Genomic DNA, 14,560 nt, shown 5'->3' with positions numbered 1-14,560 from the left:
GAGATGGTACAAAGAGTGTTTCTTCATTTTTGAAATGAAGCAATACATTCCAGATTCTATTCTGAAAACAGTATCAGGAAATCAAAACACGTACAGCATGCATAAGGATGATATAGGAACTATTATTATTGCTATTATATGTCAGTCATAATGTCACTAAAAACCTTTTGAGTTCTCATGGGTCTGAGTTTGTATGGAAACCGCTTTCATTAAGTACTGCTTTTAAAAATCTGTTGTTTAGCACATTACAGTTTCTCTCAGGTCATTCAGGTTTTTTTCTGAGATACATGTAAATGTAATAATAACAGCCCCTGCAGTTCAGGACAAAAGTTTAGGGTTTTGTACTCTATTACGACAGAGGACACATCTAAGCATTACATTAGCAAAGTGTTTACCTCACTATGCTGAAATTATATCAGTGAAGAATACATGCTCTAGGGCATCTAGCTGTCTCTATTTGTACTCCATGACCATTTTTCATCAGAAAGTGCATCCACAGCAAGTGCATTGCTGGAGCATTTAAGTTATCTTCATCCTGTATGAAATAAATTCTTTCCATAAGGTCAGCTGATATGTAAATTCTACCCTTCCCTTCCCCTCAGACTCTATTTAGAACTGCAGAAAACACTGTATTTGTCAAAATATCTCCTCTTAGAAATCTGGCCAACTCTATTTACAGATTGATACTTATGCACCAAGGACTGATCCCAAATTATGGTTTGAGTTATTTAACCCAAGAAAGGAGCCACTCTATCACTGTTTTGTCAGAAGATTGATTACCAGCAGCCACTTGCCAATGCTAAACTGATCCAGTTTGAGAATGGATGTTAAGTCCAGACATTTCTTTCAGGGGATTGTTTTCTTCTGTGCCAGCTTTCAGCTCCAAAAAATATGTGAATGTCTAAAGTTCAGTGTTGTAAGGATAAGTTATCAATTCAGAATCAAGTATTACCTGACTCTGCAATGTGTGACTAAAGCTGCAAATGAAAAAAGTTTTAAAAAATAAAATGAAAAAATCAAACAATAGCTTTTGAGAAGTAGAACCCACCTCAAACCAAGTCAGCACTAAATCTTAATAACAGTCCGTGTCTAATAAACATTGTCTGCTATTTCACATATGTTGTATACATATATTTCATGTCTTAAGCATGTTACAGTGACTTCCATGTTCTTTTGATAATGACTTCTCATTTCAGTGCCTCAGTATGTCAGTAACATTCAGAATTACTGTCAGTGGGACAGTAGCCCTCAACCACTCACTAGCTTCTCTACAGTCCTTTTGTAGGCAATTTTCCAGAAAGGCTTTTGGCTCCCCAAAGATCTACAGTCTTAGTTAAAAAGTAGCAAATATAACCAACATGAGACTGCAAAATGTAAGACAAAGAAAACTTTGAAGATCACTAGATTTGAAATCCAAAAAGACATCAGATTGTATAACAGAGGCCACAGAGTTTCTTCCAGGTACATTTGCACTGAGCCATATAATTCCTGTTTGAACAAAATATATCTTCCATAAAGGCATTTAGTCTTATTTAGAAATGTCAAGAGAGAAAGAATTCATTTCTCTTCTGGGTAGTTTGTTCCAGTGGTTTACGCCAACAATATTTTCAGAGCCTACAGAATGAAGAGAAATTTTCTGCACTTATATAATTCCAGCTCTCATCTATGCAGACAGAAATTCATTAAAGTCAACAGACCTCAGTCATCTAAGGCTGATTTAAGCCAAAAACTTTAAGTTTCATTGATTCTCTTTACTTTTAATATCATCAAACTTTTTTTCACTCCAAGAACCCCGAAGTTGTTTACTTGTTTGACAGAGAATAGAAAGAGGTGGACCAATTTCTTATGCTGTACTGTTTCAATTGGATTTGGACTGAGGGTGTTTAGATGTGCAGACAGCATGGTAAACATGGGTCTTCAAAAATTACCCAAAGGGACACGATCATACATTACTGGCAAACAAACTCATGATAGGTCGGGTACAGCTTGGAAATAAAGTCGAGCATTTGTTGAAGAACTGGATGATCTAGATGAGTTTAGCATGGACCAAAAACACAGAGGGTGGTTGCTCTCAATGCAAAGTCATCCTTTTCCTCTGCTTTGGAAATGCCTTCCAAACAACTCAGGTGAACTGATTTTGCATTGTCTTCAATCATTTCTTGCTACCACTGTCTTCATTCATTACATGGTAAATATGGTCACAGTCTCCTCAGATGTTTGCAATAAAGCTGTTGCAGTGAGAATGGCTGTGTGGCATGTGTTCACCATCATCATCACAGTCAGCTGTTACTGCAAGCTACTCCTACCACCAGAACTACCATAGCTACAGTCAACTTCTGCTTGTCTCTCACAGCTGGCCTTCCAGCAAACAAATGGAAATGCTTCCCTGTAAAGAAGCACAGAGTAACAGCCCTTTCCATCAGCCAAAAGTTCCAGTTCAGATGAGAAGGGAAAGAGTTAAAGATTGGATGGGACTTGCAGGATATAAGAAGGGAGCACAGGGAAGAAAAGGGTCATGAACAAGAATAGCTGGAATTAAGAAACAGCCATGAGGTAAATGAATACAATAATTATGTAAGAGGTAATGTCATCTTCATTGAAGTTTTTTGGATACTCCTGAAAAGCACCCTATTGTAAGCTACAATGTTGTTCTATTAGATTTTATATAAAAGAGGGTAACAGCCCTTTGGGGTCTTTCTGGAGCACAACACAGTGCTGCTAGAAAGTGTCCTATGTCTGGGTTCATGAAGAAAATTAATAGGGAGACCAATACTGCAAACACAGGCTCCATCCTGTCTATCATGGAAGTAATATTATTAATTGTTTCTTCTGGCACCTCACAATTCTGCTCGGAATAGACTTGGGGAAAGCAACTTTTAACACCTGAGCTGTGACTCTACTAAGTATTTCTCATCAAAAATTCACAGAATCTCTTTCATGAGCTAAATTTCACTTTCCCATTCTTCCTAAGAGAAAACCTTGAAAACTTTCATGTTAGGACTAGCCTCTGTCTATACTTTGGTGTTAAGAGGAACAATAGGAATAACCCGGCGTTCAGTGTAAAATCAGTACTTGGATCTCCAGAAATTTCCTTGCCATTTAGCCTTCAGACACAAGATGGCAGCAAGAAATTCATTTCAAGAATTTGCTCCCAGTAGCTCAGTGTTACCTGGCAGAAACTGTTAAGATATGGGTTTGTGGGCTTGGTTATTGTGAGTACTTGATGGTATCCACAAACACTCTTGCCCTCACACTGTTCTCCTGTCACCCATGGCCCTGAGCTCTGCTGGTAGCTCTGGCCATAATGACCAAATATTTATTGTACTGCATACACAATCACGGACAAAAATACTTCTATGGCAAACACCACTAAGGTGTGTCAAGCACAGCCCTTCTAGTGGAGATAAATCAGAGGAAAACTCATTCATTAAGTCTTACTTTAATAAGTAGCCCTTCCTTCCTTCTGTGATATTTTTCCTTTCTCCCAGTTTTAGCTTTTATGATCTAGAGACTTTAGCAGTCCCAAAAATTTCCCTTTTTTTATCTGCAATGTTTTAGAACTCATCTGACCCAAAGTACCAGCTTTAGAACTGTTCAAGAAAGATTCTGCATATTTCTAAACATTCTGTGTCAGGAGGAATTTCTGCCCTTTAAATTCAAGTGAAAAGTGGGTTTTGCCATTACACAGGAAAATTATCTAATTTTACCCCATTGAAAAATTACTTTAGTCTACAATTTACAAGTTCCTTAGTGTTTGTGGAACATTCACAACTTTTGCTGACAGGAGAAACTGCTCCAAGGATTCCTATGACCAAAGCAGTGCTCTAAAAGTAAAGGTTTTGAACCAAACTTGCTACCTACAACCTATAACAGATTCAGAGACACTATGGATCAGAGGAACACACATAGAATACACAAATAACATAATACCTTATATGAATGCAAAAAATAAAGCAAGTTAAAGAGGACCCAGGTCATTCCCTCAGAGACATTTTGGAGTAACATTCCTCATGGTGCAAGCCAGAGCTGCAATGACATTTCTCCACCTCATGCTGAAGAAACATGACTGACACACATTGAGTTAAAAAAAAAAAAAAAAAAAAGTAGGAAACTATAACAATAAAGGTACCTGTATGTACATTTGGTTTTATCCATCCACTCCTAAATTGATTAAACTTCCTGGTAGAGTAGCCACTGATTTTAATTACACAGCCTATCAAGTGATGTGTGTCTGTCTGCTTTATTACATATTTTCATTGTCTTTCTTTAAACCATTTTCTTCAGACTTTTAGCAATTGATTTTTTCAAGTATCTTATTAAAACAGGGCTGTCTGAGTTGGCTTGATAATACATATTTAATCGTTTAATATCTCAAAATAAATATTCTGCTTCATAGTAGCCAGACATTGCACTTGACATTACAAGGACACACAGCTATTATATCATCTTGTTTGGGAAACATGTGATATACAAGTATACAGAAAATTTGGCCCTTTGTTTAAACCTTGTAAGTGTTTCTTTCCCCTCAGAAATACATATCTGTCTCCCAAGAAAAACATCTCACAAGATTAATGAATATTCCCTTTGTTAAAAACTTTCATATTCTCTAGTCAAGAGGAACAATGTCCAGCTAGTAATTAATCTGCACTCTGGTTCAAGGACAGAATTATTTACTTACAAACTTGAAATGCCAGAGATTGAAAACACATTTTCATCAGGATACTAACAATACTAACAATGGAGATGAGGTCTGAAGAACTCAGGTGAAATTCTTAAAATATTTAACATGAAATATGTTTGATTATTTACCCTTATTAACGCTGAAGTTTTCACCAGGCATCAGTATGTCTGTCTCAAACAAAATAAACCTAAAATGACCCACAAAATTATATTCAGGGTTTTTTTTAAGTAGACATGATGTTCCCACAAATATTAAAAAATGTGCAGCATCTATTGTGTGTTTAAATGGAAATCAATTCTTCTTTTCTTCAGCAATATTATTTCTAGCACAATATTTTAAGACCCTGCACTTACTCTTTTCTATCCACAGAGTTCTGAATGGCTTCTTATTTGACCTGCATCTGAATAGCTGAAAACTATTTCAGCTTTCAGAACATTTCAGTGATTTCAGAAAATCACTTTTCCCAATAGTGATTCCTATTTTAAGAACATTTGTTTCTATCTGCTGTATACAGAGTTCCCTTCAGAAAACAAGCACTGCAGGAGCAAAAATCTCTCCCAGCAATCTAATTACAGCAAACAAATTCCCGAGGCCAAAAATTCACACCCCATTGTCTTCCTGGAAGATTTTTCCATGACCTTAAATCTTCATACCTTCTTCTGGTAAACTACAGGCAAAAGATGGAAGCACATCTTTTTAATTTTCATTTGTTATCCTGGGAGACAACTCCTAGCAATTCCAGTAAATTACTGCCCAATTTCAAGGAGAGTAAGATTTTTGACTAATTTCCTTAAGTTGTAGGCTGTGCAAGGAGGAGCACAGACCTGTCACAGGGATGCCTCACACAGAATAACTCTCAGACAGTCAAGTTTTCCACTGATGCAGCACAAAACAGGCAGACTCAGAAGAACCAGAGCAGAAAGGTTCAGTTAGAAGAGCAGAAAGCTGTGGCAGATCTTTCCCCATTGTCACCCAGTTCTGCACTTGGTGCAGCCTTCCTCCCCTGAAGTGAGCAGATCTGAATTGGAAAAGAATGAAGCTATAAATTACATAATATACAAGCTCAACCAAAATAATGTAAAATTAATAGTTTGCTTCCCTTGCCATGCGGGAAACATTTATAAACAAGTACACCTTGAATTTGCTCAAATATTGTTTGTATGTGCCTGTCCACAAATGCTCAATCATATGCTACAAATACTATATATAAGTGAGTTTCTGAACTGATGCAAAAATATTCACAGAAACAATATTTTAAAACTTCTTGAGGAACAATGATGCCAGGCACTCAGAAGTTTATCCAATTTTGTAGCAGAAGCTATCTTTAACATGCACCAGAAATTAACCACTTACAGATACACTTGAGTTTCAAATTTATCTGAATCACTACTCCCAGGGAAATTATCAGTAACAATCTTTTTTTTATTATTATAAAAATTCATTATATCTGAATAATGAATAATTCAAAATATATGCTTTGTTCTTAAAATGTAGAGAAGTGAGAATCTACATTTATCAAATAAATTATCCATTGCAAGATTAGTAATTCTGTTCTGCCAATACATATCACAAACAGATTCAATTACTAGAATTATGGCTTGAGAAGAAAACTTGTCTGATCTTAGCTTACAGTTTCAGCAAAATCACTCAGTCAAACATAGGACTTCAACATTGAGGCTATTATGATAATGCCACATATCAAAGAAAATTAATGTAATCTGAAGATACCACTTAACCTAACAAATCTTCAAATAAAAACAAATAATGTAGCTTTAAAAGATAAATTATATGACACCACTGAAATAATAGGCTGTTCTGGAAAGAAAAGAGTATTACAAATTTTTGAAGAAAAAGATAGTTATTAGAGGTTATAAATATGATTGGCACAACATCTTTGAATACTGATATGAAATTTTGCAAGAAAGTAGGAGTCTCTAATTTGGATTGCAGTCTGAGACTCAGTTATTTAAGAAACAAAAAGAAATTGTATTACACAAAGAAACTTTAACATTAGGTCTTCAAATACTTTTGTCCCATTCAAGTACCTCTAGCGAATCAGGTTTATCAGTACAGATAACCTGCAACAGAGCTTACATAACACTATTTCTCTGGAAAACAGCAATTTCAATCAACTCAATAAATAGTGAATATGGAAACAAGATTAATTTTTCAAACCATGAAATAACATTGAAGATCTATGATATTTTAAACTGGAGTGAGCTCTGATCCCTTATTATTTGTGTACTATTCATTATAACTCATAAATGTGATTAGTTTAATTTTGCCTAGACTTTTTTATACTCAAGGGATATAATGACTGTTCAGAATCAAATACAATCTAAGTTGCACACACAAAAGTAAAACACAAAGACCAAACAGGTATTAATTTCAGAAAATACAAATATTTCCTACCAGGAGCTTGAAAATAAGAAAATAATTGAAGAAATTATTATGACTATTGAATGACTTACAAAGATTTCATTTTTTTCCTTCAATCTCCAGGTTTTAATAATCCTAAAGAATGAAAAGTTAATTTCAAATGAAATTACTAAATCTCGAGTTTTCACAACTGAGAAACAAGTTTTACAAAACTAAGAAAATGTGTTTTAAAAAATTAGAAACCAGAATGCAAGTAAAAATTAAATCATAATGCATTGTTGGGACAAACAGATTGATACTGAGACTAATCTGATTCATGATTTTTAATGTCTGCTACAACAGGTTACTTTCAACTGACTGACTTATTTCATATCTTATCCTATCACAGAACCACAAAATGGTTTGGGTTGGAAGGGACATTAAAGATCATTCAGTTCCACCCCCCTGCCATGGGACAATTTCCACCAGACCAGGCTGCTCAAAGCCCATCCAGCCTGGGCTTTAACACCTCCAGGGATGGGGCAGCCACAGCTTCTCTGGACAACTTGTTCCAGTGCCTCAGCACCCTCATAGAAAATAATTTCTTCCTAATGCCTAATCTGAATATCTAATATCTACTCTCTTTAGCAGGCTTGATGTCATTGCCCATTGTCTTATTGCTCCATGCCATTGTAAAAAGTCCCTCTCCAGTTCTCTTATAGCCCTTTAGGTACTGGAAAGTGCAACAAGTCCTCACTGGAGCCTTCTCTTCTCCAGGCTGAACATCCCCAACTCTCTGCCTGTCTTCACACCAGAGATGAAAACCTTTCCTCCAATATGTTGGCTGCACCACACAGCTTCAAACTTGCTGAGGGTGCACTCAGCCCCACTGAAATTCTAGAAATTATCTTTATTCTCACTGTACTGCAAAAGTTCTTCCCATTAAATCTTATTTGGAGACATAATATTGTCTCCTACAATATTGAAAAAAAAAATTACCCAACAGAGAGCATTGTCTAGTGTCCAAGTGCATTTGCACTGAGTTAATAATGCAACCACTGTAGAAGTATTTTTCAACAGCTCAGAAAAGCTTCACTAAAATTATGAGCTGAAAAATACTATGCATTACATTATTTGAGCATTATTGTATTTGTATTAACAGCCATATCCTTTTATTCAAACCCTTACACAGTAAAGCCTTGCTCCACAAAATCACCACAAAAATTACTAGATGCATCTATCCACATAACTTGAAAATACTGCAGCATTATTGAAGTCAATGGTTCTTTATTCAGAAGCTTTAGTGGAGCCAGGGAAAGTAATATCTATAAAAATTGGCAGCGGATATATTCTTTTGTATTAAGCATATTTTAATATTGCACTTTACTTGGGGAACTTTACTAAAATCTGAAATTTTTTGATGCTAGGAAAGAAATGCAATATGAGCTCCATTTTATCCAAGGTGACTAAATAAATAAGTTGATAAATAAAATAGTCAATAAAAACAAAACTGAAATATTTCAAGCCCACTCCTATTCAAAGAAAATCCAGAGGCTATTTTGATAAATATGAAAATATAAACTTTCAATCTAGAGTGGCCATTTTAAAAATAAGCAGTTCAAATGCTAGGCTTGAAGGAAAAAAATTAAGCAGCAAAAAAAATCAGATGAAGGAAATGCAATTTAAAAAAAATATTGTAAACCAGACAAAATTGTATAGTCCTAACTAAAAGAGCACAGGAAAGATAATGTGACAGGCAGGCATGTACTTTTGTAAGCAACACACTTCATTTTGTACAAAGTGTTCCCTTGGCTTGTCAATGTGTAAAGAACAAACACCAACCAGGAGTCTCATTCACCAGATAAGGAATTGTGTTATAGCTGAACTCAATTAACCAGCAGCTGAAGAATTTAATTCAGGAAGCTTAAGATGCTTAGAAACCAAATGAGTGAAATGAAAAGAAAAATTTTTAAATATTTTAGAATTATTATACTCAAGAACAAAAATTAAAGAATAAATTTAAGAAAATAAATATAAAAAATAACAGATATTCTCTCAAAAACAATTTCTTCACTAAGAGAACTAGAGGAACATTATCTAGATATTATTGCTATAAGTATACAACTGTGGAAAAAAGTGCCTGCCAATGGCTCATTTTCAAACCAGATTATGCTTGAGAAGGTCTCAGAACAGTTGAAGTCATTAATAACTTGGTGGAACAGGAAATAGTCCTAAAATTTGGGCAAAGACAGAAGTGGAAGAGACTGAAAGCAATTTGAAAGAGAAGATCCAAAGTAAGTGTGATAAATTAGTGGGGAGAGGGGAATGAAATCACTTAGATGAAATTTTATAAAGTTCAAAGTTCTGCATTAAAAGAAAGACTCAAATATACAGTATCAAAAAGGGAAGGCTGGGAAAGAAAGAACTGGGTAAGTTGGATCACAGACTGAATATGAGTCAACTGCAGATGAACGTTTCAAAACAGAATAATATAATTCTGTGTTTATTAAAAATAAAGCTCTACATAAAACGTGGAAGGAAATTATCCACTCTACTAATGACTGGTAAAGCCTCTGCTACATCTATTTTGGTCTCTCAATTTTAAGAAAGATGTGGTAAACTGGAAAGAGTCCTGAGGAGAACAAAGAACAAGGGGAAATTTATAAAATGTGACCTATCAGGAAAAAACAGAAGACCAAAGACAGAATTATAAACATCAGCCAATGTTGACTTTAAAAATTTTAAAATCATCACATATCCTGTTTCCATCAAAGGATGGCAACAAGTAATTAGCTTCATGTGTGAGAGAAGACTTAGATTGGATGTTAGGAAAAGTCTTTATAGCAGGGAGACAGGCCCTGCTAGTGTGGGTACAAGGCTGGTAGGGAAAGTAACCACAGCATTGCTTTGCTCCAAAGCAAAATTTTCAGCTGAAAATGGAATAAGTAAAATAACTGCCATGAGAATAGGAGAGGAAAATGCTGGCTCTCCAGTAAATAACCTTTTTCATTCACAGTCTCAGTCTGCCACATCAAATACTCATAATCAACTCCTTTCCTGGTTAAAACTGGTACAGCTGCAATGGCTTGAAGCTTTTCTTGGTCCGTGTTATCAGGTGGCATCAGACCCTGTCCTTTGCCTATGAAATGAAAAGTGGGAAATGCTTTTAACAAAAGACAGTTGTGGACAACTTCAGATAGTAGCCCTGCCCCAATGCTGGGGCCAATTCCCTGCCATCTTAGCAGAGTGAGTTTGGCACAAAGCTGTGCTTGCACTTCAGGGAGGTACCACATTAGCTTTTTTATTATCTTTTCATCTCTGATACAGCTGTAGTTACATCCAGCACCTTCCACCTGCCCTTCCATTACACAGACCAGCCAGGTTTATGGTGAGTCCTTAGCAATAAAATGCATTGGACAGGAAGATAACAGTAGCAGCAAAAGAAACTCCAAAACTCCCCAAATGAGGCATAAGGATATTAAATCTATAACCCTGCAGTTGCATGAGAAATATTTATTTGCCTCCATCTTGGTATTCTGGCCAAGCATGTTTGCTTGGATTTGTAAATAGTCTGGTTCAAATAAGCTGTTTTTCTGAGTAGCTGATTTTAAAGTTTCCTCTTGTGAGGAAATTTTCTTGTTGTTTTGCAGATAAAAATCGAATCTATTTTGAAAAGACTGTCTACATCCATGGGGGCAGAATAATATTTTGACAGAGGAAATGCCAATGTTTCTCTGCTTCATTCCTGGCCAAAGTCACTCACCAAGGTATGGGAGGTGCTGGGCAAAGGTCAGGCCTTTGGGTGAATTTTGGCTATGTTTCTTCCTGGCTTAAAAAGGTTATTTGGGAACTATTGGCTCCAATGAATGCAGATAGTATCTGTGATTCTTTTTTGGGTAATCCATTTGTTTAGTGCTCTTACCAACATGGAAGACCTTATTTTCAAAGAGACAATGATTGAAAATTTGGCTTATGCTCATCTCTTTTTAATTTGCTCTGGGCTGTAGTCACTGCTGAAATGTGTTATAGCACTTCAGGATGCTGTTCAAGTGACAGCAGCTGACTGCTCCACTTCAGGATCTCCTTGGAAGTAAAGGCATTATCCAATCTATTCACAGATAGTATATCATCATAAGGTAAATGACCTTCTACACAAGAGCTATTGACAAGATTGATTTTCATGTTGCTGCTCTATGCTTAGGCTGCAGAGTATGGTACTCATCAGCTGCTTCTCTGCCTCAAACCCAGGGTGCCCCAGGGTGGCACCTGGCTCCTTCTCTTTCTGCCACAGTGCTGGATCTGAGGCCCAAAACTGCAGGACTATAACAGCCTCACTCAAAAACTCAGCTGCCTGGTGTGGAGACCCACCCTGACCCTACCAAAAGCTCCCTCTGTCCACATTTGACCCAGCACGCTGGAGGGGATGAGATGTGGTTTGTCAGATGCCTCACCAGATGCTGCCAGATGTTGCTGGATGCCTTGCCAGAGTTTATCTTGCAGCTGTTGGCTGACACAGGTCCTTCTCTTACCTATTCCAAACACGGTACAGCTACATCCCACCCCTTTGTTGGAGCAGCTTACCCAGTTCCAGTCAAGGCAGAAGCTTTGAGAAACACAGTAAAACTTTAGGCACTGAAGTGCAGCACAAGCACAACAGCAACAGACAGAACAGACAGACAATTTCTTCAAGTATTCCACCTAAGAGCAGGAACTGACTATAAAAAAGCACTGGAGCACTGCATCAGCAAAAGGTTCAGAGATAAAATAAACACTGTAAACATAATGCAGCCTTTCATAGTAGGAGAAAGACCGAGGGAGGAGGAACAGTACAGCCTTTGCTGTTTTGACTGGCATCACTGCTTGTCTCGCTCTGACAAGTTGCCAGGTTAAGGTTTTGTTTTGAGTCAGTCATTTCCCTTTGAACAGTGGCAACTGTTACCATTGTTACCCTGTTACACTGAATATAAAACAAAATTTCCACCAGCAGCTTTCCTACCATATGTTTATTCTAGGAGGCAGCAGGCATCTAGGATTTGGTAGCAATCACAGTGAGGAAACATTTGCAGGACCTGTCTCAACAATATGATTGCCTCAATCACAGTGATATCATACAGAAGGAGACACTGAATTCACAACTGCTGTCCATGAGACCTAACCACAGAAATCTAATAACGTGAGGATTTTTTTCTCTTTAATTGAAAGGTTACTATTTCAAGAATCATCCCTCTGAAGTGTAAAGCATACACTTGAAGTATTAGTCCTGAAACTGTGTCAATCTTGTTTTAACTGCAAAATTATTTGAAAGATTTTTTTCAAACAATTTTCTCCACGATAAATCTAAACACATCCTGGTAAAAGCAGTTTCCCATAGAAAAGTGATATGAGGGGTTTAAAACAGGATTTCATAAGGTTTTCATGTTAGCACAGCTTTAATTAGGAAGATGTCTTTGAATATCCCCAAAAGCTCTCATGATTTCTCAGTTTCTTATGAAAAATATTATTACAAAATTACTCTTATTTACTTATGATGTAGGTTTTTTCTTTCAAATCATTTAGATATGAGGAACTAGATACATTAAAAACAGTGTAATCTCTACAAAAATACCTTCACAGTTAAATCTGATTAAAAATACAGTGCTTAGCACTTCAATAAGCAGTTCACTGAATAATGAGTGCTCCCTCTTTGCCTGAATTCCTGGAAGGGACACCAAATTACCAGTGATCTCTCACTCCTAAACAAATTTTCTTAAATATTTGGTAAGATAGCTAGAAGTTCTTAGAAGTGGTTGAGAATAAACTACCCATATGGTCTCCTGGACTTAAAAAAAGCTGAAGTCTGATGTAATGTTACAGGCATTGGATGATAGTTTATTAATAACAGCTTGTATTTTTGAAAGAACCTAGAAGAGTTAGACTTCCAAATCCAAGTGCCCTTTAAAGGGAAATTGTTGCTAAATCCCATAGGTTCTTTTCAAATCCCAGACATCATTAAAAACTAGAAGAGAAGGATACATTGTTTCAACCTTAAAAGGAATCTACTGTCAATAATGTCAGCTGCTTGATATTGAATGAAAACTATTTTTTTTTATGAATGAGAATGAGTGGTCTTCACCAATCCTAGAATTTAGCTAACATTCACATTCCCCTTCTTGTAGGTAAAACAAACTCCTTACATGAAAGTAGTGTAATTTATTTATTATTCTGCAAGTAGCTAGATAACCACCTTTGACTTCTGTAGATGTGCTTCATTTTTTGAACATTAACAGGAACACTTTATATGCGTGAGATGTATGGGATGCTAAGACAATTTTTGCAAGATTTAGAGACCCAAATGTGAAGAAAGCAGATATTTTAGAAGATAAGACAAACAAGACAAGAATGGGGGTGTTGAACTTTTAACAAAATATAGATGCAGATATCATTGCAAAAATGTATACACAAGAAAAAAATCAAAAGTCTAATCAGCCAAAGTTCATTGTTATGGCAATGGATCTGCCCCAGTAGGGTTTGCCTGTCCTTGTTTTAACAAGTAATTGGTCATTTCTCAGTGCCAAGTGATTTCTCTGAGCACTGAAGTTGTTGCCTTCAGTGTTTCAGCTGCAGGGAATAAACTATTAAGAAAAATTACTATGAAAGTAGATTAAAAAATAAATTAAAATACAGTATCGGAAAGGGGCCAGTCTCTACTTTCGCAAGTGGTAAATACAAGACAGGAACTCTTTTCTCCCAGTTTACCTCCTCTCCCCTCTACCTATTTATTTCCAAGCTCACCGAGTACATCACTGAAAAAAAAATGAAAGGAGGCAAGAGAGGAACACGCAATAGATGTTAAGATATGCACAGAAAAACATGAAAGTGAAAAACACACAAATTAAATTCAAGGTTTTTGAATTGCTTTCTTTTATTTACTTGTGCTGAAGACTAACAAGCTTTTCATTACATCACATTATGATCTCATTATGTGTAATTAAAGTGTGTTACATTTACAGATTCTGAAAAACTGACGTGGTGAAGCAAGTTGCTGGAAAAATACGTATAAAGATGTTTGGATTGAAGTATTTGTATCCTTTCACTTAATAATGCTCAGTTAAATAAAATCTGACAGCTTCCATATTAAAACTACGAAGTGATGCAGAACATCCTCCCTCAAGGACTCCTCAAATGTAAAATAAACAGAATGTAAAGAGGGCACACTTTTCTTTCTCCACAAAATGTTCCCATCTTTTGGCTGAAACAAAGAAGCTGCATAAAGTTAGCTGCATGTCCCAGTAATCAAGGGAAGGAATTGGAAAATAACCCTGCCAATTGAAACTGCAGGAGTTTTTTTGGCCAATGTAGTGTCAACACAGTGTGCCTTTGGCCAACCTAGAGGTTATTGAAACAACAGAAAAAAAAATACATAGAGCTGTCAAAAATGTCCATGAATAGATAGGTCAAATTTTCCAAAGACAGAAGCTTTTTTCAAGCAGACAAAAGAATCAGCATGAATTATACACCTGTATTTGCCAAAGTGCCACATGA

At 36.2% G+C, this 14,560-nt stretch overlaps 1 long non-coding RNA gene across 1 annotated transcript in view; it reads right to left on the bottom strand.

The window, feature by feature from the left end:
- LOC146435944 (uncharacterized) overlaps positions 1-14,560 on the bottom strand; it is a 219,206-nt gene that overhangs the window by 84,763 nt on the left and 119,883 nt on the right. Inside the window, exon 9 of the long non-coding RNA XR_014852454.1 lies at positions 396-535. This is a non-coding gene — a long non-coding RNA (uncharacterized LOC146435944). The remainder of the gene's footprint in view (positions 1-395; positions 536-14,560) is intronic.

This window comes from Lichenostomus cassidix, chromosome 5 (genome assembly GCF_008360975.1).
Source record: "Lichenostomus cassidix isolate B80296 chromosome 5, HeHo_3.0, whole genome shotgun sequence".
NCBI classification, from domain to species: Eukaryota; Metazoa; Chordata; class Aves; order Passeriformes; family Meliphagidae; genus Lichenostomus; species Lichenostomus cassidix.
Note: the sequence above shows the minus strand (reverse complement) of the source record. Positions and strands in the feature narration are given on the sequence as shown.